This window comes from Benincasa hispida, chromosome 9 (genome assembly GCF_027475165.1).
Source record: "Benincasa hispida cultivar pf3 chromosome 9, pf3_genome.v1.1, whole genome shotgun sequence".
NCBI lineage: Eukaryota > Viridiplantae > Streptophyta > Magnoliopsida > Cucurbitales > Cucurbitaceae > Benincasa > Benincasa hispida.
In genome coordinates this window covers 48,955,466-48,975,130 of record NC_143486.1, presented here as the reverse complement: position 1 = coordinate 48,975,130, position 19,665 = coordinate 48,955,466, and the positions used below count along the sequence as shown (strand labels likewise).

The following is a 19,665-nucleotide window of genomic DNA, read 5'->3' as shown; positions in this document are numbered from 1 at the left end:
ACAAGGCTAGGATAAAGGGTTGAGCAAAATGGGCTCACCCTTAAAAGAAGAATAGTGCGAGGGGCTGAGCAAAAGGGTCTCTCGCCCAAATATAGATTAGTTAAAAGGTGATAGCAAAAGAGTCCACAACTTAGTTTAGATTATGATTGGAAGTTGAGCAAAAGGGTCTTTCTCTCAGCTAATGATGTGTTTAAATATGATATGTTAGAAGATTGTATAAAAGATAGGTTAACGCATGGAGATGAATAAAAGGGTTTTCTCCTAACTGGGGATCAGAACAGTTGTGCCTTCTAGATGTCAAGGCTATGCCTTCAGAAAAGATAAGTTTAAGTTATACAGACATGATATGTTTGTCTAGTACTCAGTTCAGTTATTAGCTTTCAGTTTATGCATGAGATTCATGTTATATTATAAGTCATTCACTAGGCTAGTAGTTCACTCAGTTTTAAATGTTTTCTTCCCTAGGAAGCGATCATTCCCGAGAAGACAACTCTGCTACTGCACTACCACTCAAGAACTCAAGTTAAAGAGGAATCAAGGTGTTGGTCTTGTAAATAATAGTACAGATGTGTCATGCATATAGGAACTAGTTATGCATTTTGGGCTCATCAAGTGTAGAATGTACATAAGTTGTAAATATAAATAATTTTATGAAACTCGGTTGTTGTGTGCTGGTTGAATTCTGATTAAATTGTCCAACATAGTTATGAGTATGAATGCTGTTCAGGGTTTCTAGATCGAGTTAAGCAAGTTAATAGGCAGTAAGTGCCAACAAGAAGGTTGGTAATTGTTGTCGTTGCATTCTCTTCCAGGTTAAGAGGGTAATCTGGGAGGGGGTGTGACATGTTCTATAGACCGTCAATTTAAATACCTCCATCCTTAGATAGGATTATATACCAGTTGAGTTTGTAATCGTGTTTTATAAGATAACGACCTATTATAACTATTAAAACAAGTGGTTAACCTATGTGAGTATGCAAATTCTCTTTATCATGGATTTTAATGTCAAATCCAATTTCATAACAAATTATAAAATAATAGACATGCTTTGCATCCATAACATTCATTAAAGGCATTCAAAATTTAATTCGACACTTATATTAAACTTTAGAAACCCTAAACATGCATATTATATATTATAAGTCTTTATAACATATATCCAATGCATGAAACATGCTTTCTATGGTGGGATATTAAATCTACATGGCATACATAATGCATATACATGTTTTAAATTAAATATAACATACATCATATGCATAAATATTTAAACAATATAGTTCCACTTTGGCATCCTAAGTAAGTAATAATAATTAAATTATTACAAAAACAACACAAAAAAACTCCAAATCTGATCTGGTCCGCTTGACTTGACTCGAACCAGGCCCAAATCGCTCGAACCGGACCTCCAAAACTCCAATTGAAGCAAAACCGGACAAAATGGAGTTGAACCAGACCAGGAGAGAACCAAACCGATCGAACTTGAATTCACCCGCGTGAATGGGCTCAGGAATGTGCGCATTGCTGGACAAGGATGAGTAGTGTCATGACGCTGCATCCTAGAATTGCAATGCCTCAGGGTCCCTGATGAATAGCATCATGAAGCTCTATGAACAGCGTTGCAATGCTGTAAGGGCAGTAGCTGAACTTCCAGTTTCTGCAGCTGACGATGCTTGCTTCTATCTTCGATTTCAACCTAAATTCAACTTTATTGACTCCGATAAAATTATAGACTCTAGAGCACACATATAAACTCATCAACCATGAGCTAATTACAAATTTAACAACTGAATCAAAGAGAAATCTAATGCCAAAGTTGATTGAAGCACCATATTAGTCCACAATCATGCAACCATGGAAATTCATCCACAAAACTCAAATTAACGTTAATTGAGTGCTTAAATCATGCTCTGATACCAATTGATGGAACAAACAAGCATGCAACAAAAGTAATCAAAAGCAATAAGCAGTCTAATTACATTTAATTTGAGTTCTAAAAGCATGCAAAACAGTTTTTACAAAAACAAAAGGTTTCAAGAAGTTATACCTGTGAAGAATCCTCCAAATTCGAGCTGCTCTCCATGAATTCTAAGCTTTAAATCCAGAGCAAATCACCAAGAGATCTTCTCTACTATTCTTAGCCTTGGATTTAAGTGGAGGAACTCAGATTTAAGGTGAATTGAGCAAGAGAAGATGAGGGGTTTTTGAGAGAGCAAAAAATTTATGCAGAAAATTATTTTCCAGCCTTCCTCCTCATCAATCAATGAAAATTGAGAGTTTTTATGTATATTGTTCATGCAAGCACTATCTGATAATGCTCAATGACACTTCAATTTCAACCATGAAGTGGGCTAGGTGTAGAGATTGAATGAATCCACTTCAATTTTCAAACAAATTGGAAATTTCCACTAAGATTCGATTTCAATTATAAATAATTCAATTTTCAATTTTATTTTGATTTAATTCAGAATTAAATCAATTCCAAAAATCAATTTTTAAAATTGATTTTGTTGGTTTCATGTCCTAAAACTCGTGATTTATAAACAATAAACTCATTCTATAAATCAATAAAGTTGTTATTGAAGTTTGATTCAATGAAGTTGTATTGAATATATGAATTGCTTATTTCGTTTTAGAAATAAATCCAATAAACTAAAAGATCCATGACTATTACATGAGTACTTGAACTTTATGTTGAGACATAAAAGTGGATTGGGTTCGAGTAAATAGTCTAAATGATCTATAATATATGAATAAGGTTGGGTGCCTTATTTTGATAACACTATGGGATGCGACCCACTCTGTAGTTGTTACAAAGAGTTGTAAAGTGTTACAGACGAAGTGATCCTGATTCGTACATGTAATGACATGAGAAGTGGGGGCGTCCTGTGCAATGAGTTTGCACAAGATCGGACCAAGAAATAAGTTACTATTTCTTAACGTTGTTTACTATTTAAGACTGTCTATTTCAAAACGATGACCTAGGTAACTTGACCTTAATCTTGAGCTAACTATGAACTCTTGTTTATTTAGGGTTATCCTTAGATTTGCATGGATGAGGGTTGGCTTAACAGCACCGGCTCAATAAGTCTCCCATTTTAGGGGTAGGATCTGGTAGATAGCTGGGAACATAGGGTGCAAGATGGAATTCTCTTTTACTTGCTTCTAGGGATAGTATAGAGATTGTTCCCTTAAGTGTTGTCTCTGGGTCTTGAACAGACCCCACCCTCTTATTGGCCCAAGAGGGACTCGATTTGATGATCGGATCAAAAACCAATTGTTCATTAGAGGATCAGTAGGACTTAAAGAACAAGAGGTAATCTTGGGTGTAAAACAACCATTTGACCCAGCCTTATTATGAACAACCTGTGAAGATTACAAACCAATTGTTCATTAGAGGATCAGTGGGACTTAAGGAACAAAAGGTAATCTTAGGTGTAAAACAACCATTTGACCCAGCCTTATTATGAACAACCTGTGAAGGATTAACTTACTAATCATGGTTATATCGAATGGGCACAATATATCTACAGTGAAGGAAGTGCAACTCTGGGCTTTAGTGGAGTGACCTAATAGTTAACGAATGAGGGTTAATTTGGTGTAAAGAGTTTAGCCAATTAATCTTGGATCGTTGAAGTCCATGATCTATAGGTCCATTACGTCCACCTGCTAGCTAACAAACGAATTAACCTTATAGTAGCATGATAAGTTGATTTGAAATGTTCAAATTAGAATTAAGGGAATTAGTAATTATATGTGATATAATTACACGTATAATTTTGGAATTAAACAAAATTGAAGAATCGATTAATATTTAAATATGATTTAAATATTAAATTCATGAATATGGATTCATGATAGTGGAATTGGTGATTAATTAATTTGATATTTGATATTAAATTAATTAGAATTATTTAATTAATTATTAATTATTAATTATATTAGAAAATTTATCTATTGAATTAATTTTTGTAAAATTAATAAAAACTCAATTTTAATTAAAGAATTAAAATTGAAAAGTTAATTTTAAAATTTTAAATTTTTAAATTTTAATTTTGGAAAAGTTTCAAAATTGAAATAAAAGTCTGAGAAATTAGAAAAATTGGAAAAGTGGGAATTTTCCACTTCATTTTTGTAGCTCAAATTCTCAAGCTTGAGTTGGAATTCATGCAGAAGGTTTATTGCTTTAATGTTATGCAATATAAACATTAGTTTTGAAGTGGAAATTGGCGATGCACTGAAGAGATTTTTGTTGAAAAATCTGTTTGAAGAAAGTCTTCATTTTGCTAAAAACTAGAAATCCTTTCTCCATTTCCCTAATTCAAGCTTATTTTGAGTCCCACAACTCAATCTATACCACCAAGAGAATAGTAGGGAAGACCTTGTGGTGGTTCTGATAGGTATCCAATTGTGTTACAATTTCAAAAAAAGAAAGAATAAAAGAAATAAAGGGAAGTCGACAGTTGAATCAATTAAGGATGACTTTCAAGGCTATTGGGAGAAGTTGTGGTTTAAAAGGAGGAAAGAAACCGGAAGGGAGGTAGTCAAGTCTGAATACCAGGAGTGAGGAAAGGGGCTCTCGAGAGTGGGAGTTCGAAAGTCTCTATCGCTCATCGTTTACTTCTACTAGGTGATCGTGTAGCAGAATTAAGCGATCGCATAACAGAGCTCAGCGATCGTATAGCATTTGGTAGGTGATCATATAGCAATTGGTAGCAATTGTATAGAAACTAATAAATGATCGTGTAATAGTTTTTTAAGCGATCGTGTAGGAGTTTATGAGCGATTGTGGAGGATTTTGTAAGTGATCGTTTAGTAATACTGAGCGATCGTGAAGAACTTGTAAACGATCATTTAGCATTTGGTAAGCAATCGAGTAACAAATGTAAGCGATCGTTTAGACTTGTTTGACTCTTATCGTTTAATAAAGAAGCCGTTCATCATTTAATTGATTTTTCGGAAGATTGTACCAACTCATTACGATAATAAAGATTTTCAAGTATCAGTATCCTAACAAATTGGTATCAGAGCAATCACCTAGGAAAGCATAGTCCAGAAACGTTTTGAAGAGTAACTGGAATTACTAAAACAAGAGATCTTGGGATTCAGAATCGAAGTACAGAACTTGCCAATCATAGAGGAGAATTTGGCGTTGTTGGCGAATAGCGTTAAATATTTGGGATTGTAGGCAGAGAAACATCCACAAATGCTCTTTTTTTATGTTACGAAAATGGCCAAGGGAAAGCCAAAAGTGACGGAAGAGGCAGAAAGATCGAATACTCATAATGTGTGTGAAGCAAATAGTTCGATGAAAGCCGCCGGAGAAGATGCGATTTGCAATCGAAGCAAATTCAAGAAAGTCAAAATGCCGATGTTTAGCGGAAGCGATCCAGACGTGTGGTTATTCAGAGCAGACCGCTATTTTCAAATTCATAAGTTGACAGAATCCGAGAAAATCACAGTGGCAATTGTGAGTTTCCACGGTGCCGCATTAGATTGGTACTGGTCAAAGGATGGCAAAGAGTCGTTCAAAGACTGGGAAGACTTGAAGAAAAGCATGCTTGTGCGATTCCGATCTTTAAGAAAGGGATCAATCTGTGGAAAATTCTTGGCTATTAAACAAGAAACGACAGTGGAGGCATATCAAATTCTGTTCAATAAGTTAGTAGCCTCGTTGCCTCATCTGTCGAACAGAGTTCTTGAGGAGACATTTATAAACGGTTTGGAGCCATGGATAAAGGCAGAAGTTGAATGTTGGAATTCCACCGGGTTAGCGCAAATGATGTCATTAGCACAACGTGTTGAAGATAGGGAAAATGTGCGGGTCGAAGTTGGATGAGCACGAACATACGGAGGTAAGTTCCAAAATTCGAATGCTTCAAAACTATACTGAAAATGTTAGTAAATCAGCAAATAGAAGTGAATCGAAAAAAGGAGAGAAGACCGGAGAGTCATTTCTGATGAGGACCATCACCTTGTGAGGAACATCTAATAATGATCATCGGAGAGAAATTACGGCAAGAAGATTGACAGATGTTGAATTTCAGTCGAAGAGAGAAAAATGGCTCTGTTTCTGGTGCGATGAAAAGTACACTGTTGGGCATCGGTGCAAAGGGCGAGAGTTGAGAGAATTGAGATTACTTATGGTGCAGGCGTCTAGTGAGGAGTGAGAGTTGTATGAAGACGACGAAGCAAGAGAAGGGACGTTAGAACTGCATATGCTGACGCTGAGTGAGGAAATTTCATCAACTGTTGAACTATCCGTGAACTCAGATGTGGGATTGACGAGCCCACGAACAATGAAGATTAAAAAAGATATCAAAGAAGAATCGGTGGTGGTGTTGATTGACTGTGGAGATACACATAATTTCATATCAAAAAGTCTAGCGAATCGTCTGCAGTTGGACATTATAGACACGACCAATTACAGAATAGTTTTGGGATCAGGAACTGCTTTACGAGGAAAGGGAGTATGCAAAAATGCGGAAATGAGGCTAGGAGATTGGAGAGTGTGTGATAGTTTCCTACCATTAGAGTTGGTAAGTGTTGACTTTATTTTGGGGATGCAATGGCTACACTCGTTGGGGAAAACAGAGGTAGATTGGCAGAACCTAACGATGTCATTTGTTCATGAGGGTCAGAAGATTACTCTGCAAGAGAATCCAAGTCTGACAATGGCAAGAGTTAGTCTAAAATGCACGATGAAAAAAATGGGAAGCTGTTCTGTGAGTACTTCAGGGGCAATTGAGGGTGGTTCAAGAGAAAATGATGAGGACTGTAAAAAAGGCAGTTGGACAACCATAACTTTACCTTGAGGACAAGGTAAAAGTAGAGGGGGGAGGTAATGATAGGCCTCCAATTATGTTACAATATCAAAAAAGAAAGAATAAAAGAAATACAAGGAAGTCGACGATTGAATCGGTTAAGGATGACTTTCAAGGCTGTTGGGAGAAGTTGTAGTTTAAAAGGAGGAAAGAAACCGGAAGGGAGGTAGTGAAGTCTGAATATCAGGAGTGAGGAAAGGGGCTCTCGAGAGTGGGAGTTCAGAAGTCTCTGTCGTGGAGAAGTCATCGTAGTGTGCTGCTCATCATCTACTTCTACTAGGTGAACGTGTAGCAGAAATAAGCGATCGCGTAGCAGAGCTCAACAATTGTGTGGCATTTAGTAGGCGATCATATAGAAACTGATAACTGATCGTATAATAGTTTTGTAATCGATCGTGTAGGAGTTTGTGAGCGATCACGGAAGATTTTGTAAGCGATCGTTTGGTAAGCGATCATGTAGAACTTGTAAATGATCGTTTAGCGTTTGATAAGTGATCGAGTAACAACTGTAAGAGACCATTTAGACTTGTTTGACTCTTATCGTTTAATAAGAAGTCGTTCATCGTTTAATTGCTTTTTCGGAAGATTGTACCAACTCGTTACGATAATAAAGATTTTCAAGAATCAGTATCCTAACAGGTTCATATCCAACAGAAGGGAGGATTGTGGCTGGAAATCGTGATTCAAGAGGTACTTCAAAGTTTAGTGTTGAAACTTTCTTTTCGTTTATGAGCATGCTGATTTTGAAGCCAGAATTAATGAATTAGAATGCTTAATGATCCTGTTTTTCTTCTGCTGCATGCTTCCTTATTCCAATAGATTTGAACATTGAAAAATTAATATTGATTTTAATCAATCAAATAAATTTAATTAATTAAATAATAATTTAATATCAAATATTAAATTAATCAAACACCTAACTTTAAACATGAATCATATTCATGTAATTAATATTTAAATCAATATTTAAATATTTAAACTCTCCAATTTCATTTAATTTCGATAAACTAAACGTTTAATTATATCAAATATAATTATTCAAACCCTAATTTGAATTTGAACATTTCAAATTCAAACCCTAATTTACAATTTGAACACTTCAAATTGACATCCTAAATTCAATTTGAACATTTCAAATTAAAATTGTATTCGAACACTTTAAATTGAAAACCTAATTTTGATTTTGAACATTTCAAAATCACTCAATTCACTAATCCAAGGTGTTCATGTTTTATGAACTAGTAGAGGGACCTTATGGACCTACAAATCATGAGCTCCAACGATTTGAGATTAATTGACCAAACTCTTTAGACCAAATTAATCAATATTCGTTAACTACCGAGGCACATCATTATAGCTCGATTGTTGCACTCTCCTCATTGTAGATATATTTCTATCCACTTGATTTAACTATAATTAGTAGGTCGACCCTTCATAGGTTTGTTCGAAATAACGGTTGGGTCAAATGTTGTTTTACCCTCAAAATTACATCTTGCTCCTTAAGTTCTACCTTTAATGAACAATTGGTTTGTGATCCAATCACTAAACTGAATCCCTCTCGAGCCAGTGAGAGGGTGGAATCCCTTGTTCAAGACCTATATTCAGTACTTAAGAGAACAACCTTTCTTCCATCCCTAAATCGGGTATGTGTGAATTTTGTTTTGCACCCTATGTCCCCAGCTATCTATCTGGTCTTACTTCTGAAATGGGAGACTTATTGAGCTGGTGTTGTTAAGCCAACCCTCATTTATGAAAATATTAGGATAATCCCGAATAAACAGGAGTTCATAGTTAGCTCAGGATTAAGGTCGAGTTACTTAGGTCATCTATTCAAAATAGTCAATCTTAAACAGTAAACAATGTCATAAAGTAGAAGTGACTTATTTCTTGGTTCGATCTTATACAAACTCATATCATCGCCCTTACTCCTCATGTCACCACATGAATGATTCAGGATCACATCGTTTGTACTATCTACAAAGCGGGCCACATCCGATAGTGTTACCGGAATAAGGTACCCAACATATATAAAGTTCTCTATATAAAGTTTGGCTATACAGACTGTTTTGGCTATATTACTCGAACTTGATCCATCTTTATGTCTCTATATAAAGTTCAAGTATTCATATAATAGCCATAGATCTTAGTTTATTAGATTTAATCTTTACAAGTGCAATTTACATATTCAACAATACTTTAATTGAATAAATGGCAATAACATCTTTATTGATAAAAAAAATGTTTAATTTTACAAACTATGAGTTTTAGGACATACAACCCAACATAATCGTCGGGAGATATAATATCTCCTGACATTGTACAACAATCATTGGGAGTGATACATAACTCCCGATGGGCTAATTAACCATCAAGAGTTATGCATAACTTTCGACGGGTCTTTGTCGTCATCAAGAGATACATGCATATCTCCGAACAAGTAATATTAATCGTCAAAAGTTGGTACTAACTCTCGACGGCTACATAATACCCGTCGGGAGTTAGTAACTCTAATTTATCAAATCTGAAATCCTTCCTCCACATTTTTGTCCTCTTTCTGCCTCTTCCCTCCGTTCGATCGCGAATCCGAATTTTTTGTCGATCAGGTTGTCGCCGTCGAGGCAAAATGAACGCCGCACTGTCCTCAGACCATATTGAACATCGTCGGAGTATATGGAACGCCATCGAACTGAGTTGAGTGTCGCGCCATCGTCAAACATTGTTGAATTCTGTCAATGCCCCTGAAATCCCCTTTCCTCATCGTTAAGTAATCTCTCTCTCTTTCATGTCTATGTTTAACGTACTTTGATGGTGATATCAGGATTTTTTTAGTGATTTTGATAGTAAAATAAGGGGAAAAAGGGTCTGAATGTTGAAGAAAGACCAATGGTATAGGGATGAATAAGGAAAGTTAGATTTGGTTGTGTAGAAAATATTACCATGTCATCAAATTTGCTGAATGTGTGTCATTGTTATTACTATTTTTTGTTCCTTTTATTCATTTGCAGGGCTTAATCATATCCAATTTAGAGTTTATTTATCTACTTATGTGCTTCTTTGATAATCACTTTTTTCCCCTAAAAAACGATTAAAAAATATAATTTGTGTGTGCTATTAAATTTTAGTTGGAAAGAAAAATGTAAAAAAAAAAAAAAAGCAATGAAACTAATCAAGAACACTTGTAAGATTGTTACTCATTTCTTTATTTCGTAGGATTGTATGATTTTTTTTGTTTGAAGGATTGTAGGATTTGTAGGATTCACCTTATAGTTTTGTTTGTTTTATAGAATGCTGTTTAGAGATGATGTTGGAAATGTTGTTGAAGATGCCGTGTTGGAGATCATGTGTTGGAGATGCTATGTTGGAGACATTGTTGAGAGTTCTTTCTTCTATATATTTGTGAAGATATATTTCTTTTGTAGACTATTTTGCCAACTTTTCTCTCTTTTGTGTAATAAAGAATACTATCGACTTTGTTTCTTATGTGAATATTTTTGAGTTTCTTAATAATATATATTTTAGGTTATTCGAATCAAATTTAAAAAAATAAAAAATAAAAAAAAATGACTATCTCCCAACGAAAAAAATCAAGAGTTTCTATATCTCCCGGTGGCTAGTAAGCCTTCAGAGTTCAATTCTGATTTTGAATTTCTGAAAGGAGCTCGAAGAACTTCCGATGATGTCTATACATATATCGGAAGTTCCAAACTCTCGACGCCGTATAAGCAGCGTCGGGAGTTTGTACAAACTTCTGACGGTGTGTGTTGCTGCGTCGGGAGTTGTACTCCCAACGGATATATCCCAAGAAAACTCCCCACGACTAGTTTGTCATCGGGAGTGGATCTCTTGGCACGTTTTTTTAATCATTTTTTGGCGATTTGAAGCATCGAGAAACTGGTGTTTTCTTGTAGTGATGGAAATTTCTCTCTATCTTTCTAACCAAAATTCTCACCAATATATCTCACTACAAAATTCACCAATGACTACTATTTATAGGAGTTTTGACAACTAGGATGTGACATATTTGAACACTAAGGCATAGGTAGTTATATGCATATTTCTACGTTTCCGTGGGTTTGGTATCAACATGGGAAGTGATTCGATATTTCCATTATATCGTAGAAAAATCCACGGAACATGATAATTAAACAATAAGATATCACTATGTAAATATAATATAATAATAGGCATCTTAACTTGTTTAAAAATAATAAAATGTCTATTTACTAATTTAATTTTTTTGATTTTTTTTTATAAATATCCATCAAAATCGAAATTTTATCGATATCTCCATCGTAATTTTCATAAACTTAAGATCTCGATATTTCCATCGATACTGACATTTTAAACATTAGTTATATGACATATGGTCTCAACACATGGAGTAATGGGAGGAGGACAAAGAGATACTAAGCATGGACATCTACATTACACCGATTTATAATATTTATAATAATTAAATCATTAATTCAAGGTATTTAATAGTCGTCCCTTATAGTAGTTTGACATTACTAAAATTATTTTTAGTATATAGCAAATAAAACAAACTTGTACATACAAATATTGCTGAGAAAGTATAACAAAGAACATGAGTGTTTTTACTTTAAACAAATTTTTTTATTTTAAATTTTTATTAAAAATATTTAAATAAAAAATGACTTTTTGAAAAATATTTTTTCTTAATTAATCCAAATAGAGCCTCAGTATGAAAAAAAAAATAGCTTGGTTTATTTTATTAATTTTTAACCATGGTAGAGAATTCATATTTTTTAAGGAAACTGTGGCGCGCCTTGAAATTGCAATCGAAATCCCAACCATTTGCCATTTAAGAGAATTTGGAACTCTGAATAGCCACTACGATTTTTTTTCTTTTTCTTTTTTTCTTTTAATTTTTAATTAATAAAAAAACACAATAAATTTTAAAATTGCATTTGGGATCTGATCAATACACGATGAATGAGAACGTGCAACTACAAAGGATACTAAACAAAACTAAACGTTAATACTTTGTGAGGTAAGGTAAATGTTAGAGTTTGTTTGATAGGAAATCTGAAAACAAAAATATGAAAATAAAATTTTCAATAAAAACATAATTCTATTTCATGTTTTCAGATATGTGTTTAGTAACCGATTCAGAAATTGGATTCTAATTTAAACAACGGTTGAAAATATGTTTGATACTACATTTATAAATCATAAACTAATTATAGTTAACCATTAAATATAAGTTGACAATATATTATTATTAATTTATTTATAAACATGTTTTATGTTAATTTTTTATATAAATATTATTTTGTAATATTATATAATTTATAATAAATTATATAATAAATGTTTTAATTTTAAAAAATTAATTGAGTTTATAATATGACATAGTACATGTCTAAATATTTTTTTATCTTTATTAAATATAATTTTGTATTTTAAAATATAAAGTTCAAAATTTGGGTAGAATATAAATATAAAAATGTTTCAGATTTTCTACTTTGGATCACAGCATCCAAAAACAGTTTTCAAATACAAAATTTGAATTGTCTAACGAAGACATATTTGTCAAACTCAATAAATCTAAAAACATAAAACAAGATTGTCAATCAAACCACCTTTAGGGGTCGTTTGGGGCACCAAATAGAAGTATGTGGAATGAGTTATTATAGCCCATCCCATATTTGGGGCACAATAATGATGTTTACCACTATTTATAACCTACAATTAAATATAATAATTACTATTTCAAAACCTTATTTATTCCATTATCAATTATTTGCTAAGTATTTACTATTTGTCACTCATTCTCTATTTACAGTATTACTATTTCATACCCAAACAAAAATAGTTTACACTCCAAACACAAATTATTATAAGGGTAATAATTGAGTCATCTCAAGATGCACTCATTTTGTGCATACCTTTCCACCACTCACATGAAAAAATATTAAAATATTTCAAAAAAAAGAAAAGTAAATTTTGTTCAATGGCAAATTTTGATTGGACAATTTGGTGGATGCACAAAGATAAGTGTCACTCGGAATATACTAAGTATTTTTTTTTATCATAATCCTAACTAAACTAGTTTGTATCTCAAACATTAATTATTATAATCCAATGACTATTATAACCCATCAAACTATAATAATTACGAATCTCAATAACCCACTCACCAACTCAACTCCAAATATTGGTTTTCCATTAATGTACAAAAATCTCATTTTGTTCGAGTTCTTTCACTATTAATGGTGGACACCTTACGAGGGCTGTCCCCAATCAAACCAGCACGCGCTACCTCTCTTCATCTCTCTGCGAACTAAACCTCCAAAACCTCTCCCATGGCGACCGCCGGCGATCTCTCCGCCTTACTCAAAATCTCTCTCTCAGTCCTCGCCTCTTTACTCTACTCCTATTTCATATCCTCAAAGCTCCCAAAAGGCCTCCCAAGGCTCCTCTCTCTCCTCCCAATCCTCTACCTGTTCACTCTCCTCCCTCTCCTCGTCTCCTCCATTTTATTCGCTGGCATCGTCGCCTCCTTCATCACTTGGCTCGCTTCCTTCAAACTCCTCCTCTTCTCCTTCGATTTAGGCCCTTTAGTTTCAGAACCACCATTTTCATTTCCTCTGTTCGCCTCACTCGTTTGTTTCCCAGTCAGAATGAAGCAAAATCAACCAAACCCAGTTCCTGAAAATCCTCCAAAACCTATTGATTCTCCTAAATTACCTCTCAATCTGCCGACGAAAGTGCTTTTATTCGCCATCTTGACCGTCGCCGACGAAGCTCTGCCCCGTTATTTGAAGCTCTGTTACCATTGTGCGGCTCTGTATTTTTTCATCGACGTTGTTGTGGGTTTTTTCAATACGATTGTGAGATGGAGTTTTGGAATTGAGCTCGAAGAGCCGTCCAACGAGCCGTATTTAGCTACCTCGCTTCAGGATTTTTGGGGGAGGAGGTGGAATATATTGGTTTCAAATATTTTGAAATTGACTGTTTTTTTGCCAGTTAGGTCCGCCATGATCAGTAGGACGGGGCGGCGGCGGTCGGCGGCTGTAGCGGTGTTTGCGGTGTTTGTAGTGTCGGGATTGATGCACGAGCTGTTGTTTTATTATGTCAACCGAGTGGCTCCGAGTTGGGAGGTTACTGCGTTTTTTGTGCTTCAAGGGATTTGTGTGTTGGTGGAATTTCAGTTGAAGACGGCAGTGGGGGACAAGTTCCGGCTACATTGGGCGGTTTCTTTGCCGTTTACGTTGGGGTTTACGGTAACCACCGCCTCGTGGCTGTTCTTTCCGCCGGTATTGAGGAATGGGACGGTGGTCGGACTTATTCGGGAATGCAGGGCGGGGCTGGAGTTGGCGATTGTTCCGGTCATGTCCGTCTTTAGAAGACCGTCTTAAGAGGTTCTTTTCCTTTGTCCTTTTCGATTGAACGCAAAGAAAGATAAAGAGAAAGAGAGTCATGCTTCAATTTAGTTTTAAATTTTTTTTTTTAAAAAAAGTTAAAATATCATTTTGAATTTCTAATTTGTTCCATTTTAAATTTTGAAAACATATATTATATTTTCATTATATGAAAGTTATTGTTATTATTTAGTTAATTTAGATTAAAAAATTAACTATGACTAAAATTAGACATTTGTGTGTATAAATACTAAAATTAAACAGATCTAAAAGTATAGAGACGAAAATAGTAAAAACTTTAAAAAATAAAAATAAAAAAGAAAAGAAAGGTAAAAAATTGTCTAAGGAGCCCCATGAAGTAAAAGAAAAGTGAAGAAATGAGAGGGAGAGAAAGAAGAGATAAAAGAAAAGGGGGAAATGGGGATAGAGGTAGTTCAATGTAACAAAAGGAGGATGGCCGGTAAATTGTCGAAGAAGTTACGGTAATGTTGCGAGTTGTCGAAAAAGCCATGGTCAGTATCAGAAGTGAATTAGAGAAATCGGTAGACAAGATTTCGAGTCTATTAATCTATGTTTTCTCTTAAAGTTGAAGGATTGACAGAATTATTGAAGTTTGGATACTTTTTTATTGTGGGTTTTTTAATGTTTTGGTTCCAACATTTTCATGAATTTTCTTGGTGGGGTATATGTATATGGATGACTTGGAAAGGGAGGAAGAAGTAGAATTGAAAAGAGGACACTAAGATTGAATTCAAAGACATAATATTAAGTTTATGATTCTCTTAAGTTTCTCTTTTAGCAATGGAGTTAGGATGAACTTTATGAAATTAAAAATAGAAGAAATTTGATTTTATTACCAAGAATTTTTTACTCTTTTGTTAAAAATCTAGTGGAAGTGTGATAGTGAAGAGAGAAAAATAAATGCAGTTGAAATGGAAGATGAAACAAGAGATAGAAGGAAATAATTACTTTTGTGGGTACTACTTGAGTTTTATGTGAAGGAAGAGGGAGTAGATGGGAAGTGATATCCAAAAATGAAAAGTTGCTTTGAAGTGTATATATATGAAAAAAGTTGACGTTTATCTCACCTATATGGAAATAACTAAAATTGTTATGAAATCTCAATAGATTATTTATAAGGGTAAATTATAATTGGTAGTATTTTTAAGAATAATAACCAAGTGTATAACATCATTTAAAAAAATTTAAATATAGACAAGTCTATCAGCAATAAACTTCTATCATTGATAGATTCTTATCAGTGATATGGTCTATCACTTATAGACTATTTAAATTTGGTCATATTTGCAATTTTTTTTTACATAATGTTATAACTACTAATATTTTGAGTCTAATATCTATATTTGCAACCGTCCCTATTTATAACTTTTACAAAAGTCATTGTTTTAGAAAAATTTGAGATATTTTATGATTATTTAGAAATTTTAAATGTTCTATGTTCTTTGAGAGTTATTCGAAGAGCGTGAAATCTTTTAAAGAAAACGTGAGTAAAAGCTTAAGATTTTGAGAAATACTGTTGAAGAAAGAAGAGCCAACTAAACAGGTATGGAAGTTATAATTGTAAACCGAAATCAAATCTATGGAAGCATTGGTTTATACATTCCTCTTAGTCTCGACTCTAGGAATAATTTTTTATGTATCATTTGATAACCCAATAAATCCATTATAGTATCCCCAGTTCAAATCAAATTTTAAATGGAGGAATTTCAAGGCTATTTAGAACTTGAGAAATCTATGGTTTTATGAAAAGTTTCTTAGATACATACGTGAATGTGTTTCCGATATGATATATGAATCCTTTGAGACTCAGTACTTCAACACACAAATAGGTTTTGGGTCATGTGTTGGGGTGTTTTCCTCTTTCAGAACTATTCTAGATGCACGTATGACTAGAAATTTGTTCTACTACATATCTCGAGATTACTTGGTGCATGGTAGGACTAAAGATTTTCTTTATTATGTATCTTGAGATTACTAGGTGTATAGTATAAATATAACTAGAGATTGCTCTATTGTGCATATTGAGATTTCTCTATGGTAATATGACTATAGTTAGTGATGTTTTTGACAAACGTTTTTTCAAGAGCTACTTTTATATAATTTCTATATGTTTTAATTATTTTGAGTTTTGAAAATTGTTCATGAATCAAATTGTTTTAAAGAGTTTTGAATTTATTTTGAGAATGTACAAATTTTCACTTAAGATTATTTTTTATGAACTATTACCACTCATTGAGTTTTTTAGCTCATTTGTCTTAAATTTTTTCAACAGGTAGCACGAGAGTATCCAATGGCCGTATTGAGATTGATAAGTGCCACCAATCTATTGCATGTTACTTAATAGTTTGTTTGTCTTTGAAACTGAAACTTTATGATGATTTATAGACTGAAACTTTAATGCACTCTTGTTGTTGATTTATAATTGCAATGTGGTTGTTGATAAGAACATTAATGAAACATGCGTGATTTGACACAGTTGATGGTGGAGTTAGAGTGTGAAGCAAGTTGTTTGATTTTCGACTTTTTTTTTTTAGTGGATTTTGTTTTAAGAAAGCTTTTGTTAGCCACATTTTTTGTTATAAAAATATGTTTAGAATTTGAGAATGCATAGTTTAGTTGAAATCTATTATCGATATGTCACGTCTTAAGTTAGATAGAGTAATCTAAGGTGGATGTTTCACATATAGTTTTACCTTTTGTTATTTTTGTTATTATTGTTATTAATTTAGTCGACTTAGCTATATTTGCAAGCGACCCTATTAAATAATGCTTCTAACTTTAAAGTTCCTAACATAATCCAATTATGAAATGTTTGAGTTAGGTTGATTTCATTTATTCAAGTTACTAATTCACAAATTTATTATTTTTCTAAAAGTAAAACTTTTATAACTAAAAGCCCAAACAAGCATAGTTTAACTTACATATGAATGTGTTTGTCATCAAGAGGTATCTGGTTCAAATTCTCTATCCCTCCTATTGTATAGAAAAAAAAAAAAAAAATCTTTTCTGTCTGAAACATATTTCTACTTATCTTGAAACATGAAATGAAGCTGAAAACTCAAATTTGATCTTCATCATAAAATATAACATTTAAAAGTCGGCCTACAATGTTTCTTTTCTTTTCTTTATGTTTTTCTTCCTCTAAATTTTGTCGATGAATAAGGGTCTGATGTTTGGTAGATGATTTGAATTTTGTTTTATGTTTCAGAAATACAAAGTCCAACAAATATGTGTTTGGTAGATAATTTGAATTATATTTTTAAAAAATGTTTTCAAATTTTGTGATTCACATAGTGCAAATTCTGAAAACAATATATATATATTTTTTAATTTTCGATGTATCAGATTCTAAATTTGAAATTTTAAAATGCATGATTATATAAAATTGATAAAAATGCGTTAATGAATATAATATTTCATGGATTATAAATGATATGAAACAAAATAATATTATTAATGTTTAGCCTAAAACATGTTCATAAACTAATTAATAATATGCTTCAATAAATAATTTAATAAATTTTCTTAAAAATTAATTAATAATATTATATTTAACCTAATATTTAGTGATGGATCTATAACTACATGTTAGGGGCACAAATATATTGAAGGTTAGAAGTTTAGTTCATGAATGTTTAGATTTGTGTTTATATATGTTTCTAAACTTTAAAAAATGTCTAACAATTCTCTAATTAAACTTCGATTTTTATATTTAATAGATTCTTAAAATATCAATTTTGCCTCTAGTAGGTTTTATACACATTCAAAAATGTTAAAAATTAAAATAGGTCTTTTACATATTCGATAATGTTAAAGATTAATTATTATATTAGATATCAAATTTAATTTTCTACTTAATACATATGATTGGACATCATTTTAAAATTAATATATCTCTTAATTACAAGATTTAAAATTTAAGGCTCAATTATACATAAAATAGTTATTTTGCAAACATTTTTAATATTTTCGAGATTTATTAGATATAAAATTGAAGATTTATAAATTTATTAGATAATTTTAATGGACTAGAGTCAAAATTGAAAGTACAAGAATTTATTTGTCATAATCTTTAGAAATTAAGGACTAAGCTACTCAAGACGCTTAGGTTAATAGATAAGAGAGCATCGGTGCATAGCCTTCATTCTACTACGCTACGCAAAGGTTATCAAGTCACTTAGCTCGATGTTAGGAGAGTCAAGTCAAGGGAGATGTTATACCTATATAGAAGAACTGCTGTTCATTGACTTTATAAAGTCTTACCTTTCACTTCCCTACTAAAAAGAGCAAAACAGCTTCACACCACTGATAAACTACTTAAGATTCAATTCAAAAGGTCCTATTTGATTTCGTAAGCCTTTGTCATTGTCAGTCAACTACGTAGAGCCTGAGGCGCCCTGCGAATCCGTAAATCTCCGAAGCATGCCGCAAAAAAAGGATGTCCCTTATGCATTTCATTCTTTCTATAAGGGAAAAAAAACAGAAGTACCCCCATCATGGTGAACCTCTCCTTGTAATTGGGATGAGGTAGATGCCTCCCAGCTGGGGGGACGAATTGAATAAAAGTTTCCTTAGGTAGTCACCGACCTACAATTATCCTTAAACTTCTGTGCTTGGTATGACTTGAAAGCTTTACCCGCCTGCTATCCCAGTAACTGCCATTTGCTATACTCAATTGTTAGCAGCAGAAGCTTTAATAGAATAATAGGAAGCAAGTCCATTGTCCAATCCTAGAGGCTTGTGTACCTCCTTCCCCGTGGCATCCTACTTTCGAGGGGGTAGAGTCCTGGAGCGAACTACTCATTGTTGCGTTGTCCCAATCCAAGGAAGGGCTTTCGATGAGAAGCATTGTTTTGAGGGAGGGAAAATGTGGTTGACAAGCCACTTTGAGGAGGCGATTGGACTTAAGAAGCAACAACGTGAAGTAGCTTCCATAAAATTCGAAGGTTCGAAGGGTCAGACCTATGTAGAGGTGTGTTAAGACAGGGAGTGGTGACCCTTATACGTTTAGGATCGATTGTGGATGTTCCTACGAGAAAAGCTATGCTCGAGCGTGCGTCCCTCTTTAGATAAGAAGCAGAATGCGCCATCACCTACAATCCTTTCTTTCCTCTGTCGGGGACTTTCGAAAAATCAAAAGGGTGAACAGTCCAACCCTTCTAACATACTACAGCCCCAGGTGGCGAAGGGGCAAATAGGTTCTTTCAGAAGAAAAGGTTTGTGACTAGCAGTAGCTGTCAACGGTCTTTGACACTTAGTTGAATTGTGGCCGTGAGACTTTCCTCTCATACATTGCATGTTTCAACTTCCTTTCCTGTAAACAGAAGACTAGCAAACATGATCAATAGCTCTTACAGAAGGCAATGTAATTGACGAGGAAGATTCGTCTCTATTGAAATCAGAGGTAAAAGAGTTTTAAGCCTCACTAGAGGTCT

General features: G+C 33.5%; 1 pseudogene across 1 annotated transcript; it reads left to right on the top strand.

Moving 5' to 3' along the window:
* The first annotated feature begins 13,027 nt into the window (after positions 1 to 13,027).
* On the top strand, positions 13,028 to 16,705 carry LOC120085254 (putative long-chain-alcohol O-fatty-acyltransferase 5 pseudogene; annotated as a pseudogene). Its single transcript, XR_016531891.1, has 2 exons — positions 13,028 to 14,209; positions 16,503 to 16,705. The product of XR_016531891.1 is annotated as a putative long-chain-alcohol O-fatty-acyltransferase 5 pseudogene (transcript).
* Positions 16,706 to 19,665: the final 2,960 nt, after the last annotated feature.